This window comes from Helianthus annuus, chromosome 17, assembly GCF_002127325.2.
Source record: "Helianthus annuus cultivar XRQ/B chromosome 17, HanXRQr2.0-SUNRISE, whole genome shotgun sequence".
NCBI lineage: Eukaryota > Viridiplantae > Streptophyta > Magnoliopsida > Asterales > Asteraceae > Helianthus > Helianthus annuus.
The window spans coordinates 74,206,967-74,208,880 of NC_035449.2; positions in this window are offsets into that span (position 1 = coordinate 74,206,967).

Sequence of the window (1,914 nt, forward strand, 5' to 3'; positions counted from 1 at the left end):
GGATAGCTAGGTGAATGCAATGTAGGAGGAGCTGCAACAGTTCGAAAAGCTGGGCGTCTGGAGACTTGTCGATCTGCCTAAGAATTAAAAGCTAATCAAGACAAAATGGGGTTTTAAGTGCAAACGTGATGACAGAGGTGTCGTGGTGAGAAACAAAGCGCGACTTGTGGTTCAAGGCTTCAGTCAACAGGAAGGAATAGATTATGATGAAGTTTACGCACCGGTTGCCAGACTTGAGGCAATTCAGATATTTCTAGCCTTCGCATCTTGGAAAGATTTTAAAGTATATCAACTATTAGTGCACCTACGTCTGCTGACTACGTCTTCCATCGAGTCTTGAAGCTGAACTGATCGGAAATGGCACGGAAACCTAGAAATAGTAGTTTTGTATAGGATCACTTATATGTACACATCTAGGACCGCTTTTGTGTCAGTTTGATGTCTGGATCGCTTATTTGATCATGTTTAGGATCGCTTATATGGCAATGGTCCAGGATCGCTTATATGGCAATCCATATAAGCGAACCAGACATGTCTATATATAGAGGAGCGATCTAAACACATAGTTAATGGTGTAATCTTCCGGTTGAGCCACGAAGTGCTACCGAAGTGCTGTCAGATCGTGTAATCACATTCGATATCAATAAAACAGCAAGATTAAAGTGAATACAGCTTCAATAGCACCGAATTATTTGTTTCCGCCTCTTAATTCGGATACGAACTTCTCTGAACGACTCAAACAGGTCGGAGAACGATCCTACAAGTGGTATCAGAGCTCAGGAGGAGGAGTTCTTGCCATTTTAACTGCAATTCTTCTGATTTTCTACACTTTCTTCATTGTTTCAAAATTTTTCACGGTAAAAACGGCTCTAAATCACACAGTGCACTCGAAATCAGGAATTAACAAATCCTTAAAGTTTTCAGATCTAAAATCGACGTAGAAACCAAGATTTTAGGTGGTTCGTTCATACAGATTTGCGCAAAACGTGACATCAGCATCTGAACCGCTCCAAAATATCTCTCTGGACCGCTCCAAGGATCAAATTTTGGGTTTGGATCGCTTGAAATCTTAGTTTGGACCGCTCATTGATGCAATCTGTCTGAACCGCTCGAACGAACACTGTCTGAACCGCTCGAATTGACATTGTCCGGATCGCTCGTACGAACAAGCTTTTGGACCGCTCTTGTGACTGATTTTGGACCGCTTATTTAACAGTATCTGGAACGCTTTTTTGACAATTTCTGGATCGCTCGGTCGGACACTGTTTGGTCCGCTTATTCGACAAGCTTATTGGACCGCTTATTGGTCAGTTCGCTCGAACTGACATTGTACTTGGACCGCTCCAACAAAATTAGATTGGTCCGCTCGATTGATCAATCAGTTGATCCGCTCAAAAAAAAAACAGTGTATTCAGTTCATTTTTTAACAGTCCGTTTATTTGAACAGTTTTTGTCAAAGATCAGGAAATTGTTGTGAATTTGTGAACGATTTGAACAATGGATACTGAATTTTATAACGCTTTTGCTACCCCGGCCTCGATTACTCAAAGTGCTTTGATTGAAAATGAAACCGGAATGTCTCAGAAACCACCGAAACTCATGGATATTGATGATTATAACGTGTGGTCGGAACGATTCGGAAATTGGGTTGAAGCTTATCATCTTGATGCGTGGGAACACACCGAGGAACCATATGTTAAACCCACAAAGGACGATGTTGTAAATGGTACTCCGCTAACACTTAGAGAAATGAGTACTGCAGACAAAAAGAAATATCGAGATGAGAAATTGATGGTGAGTCTGCTTCAGCAAGCTATAAAGGAAGATATCTTGATACTGCTTCAACATGACGTAACTGCATATTCTATTTAGACGGAATTGGAAGCAAAGTTCACAGGAAGTGATGATATTTTA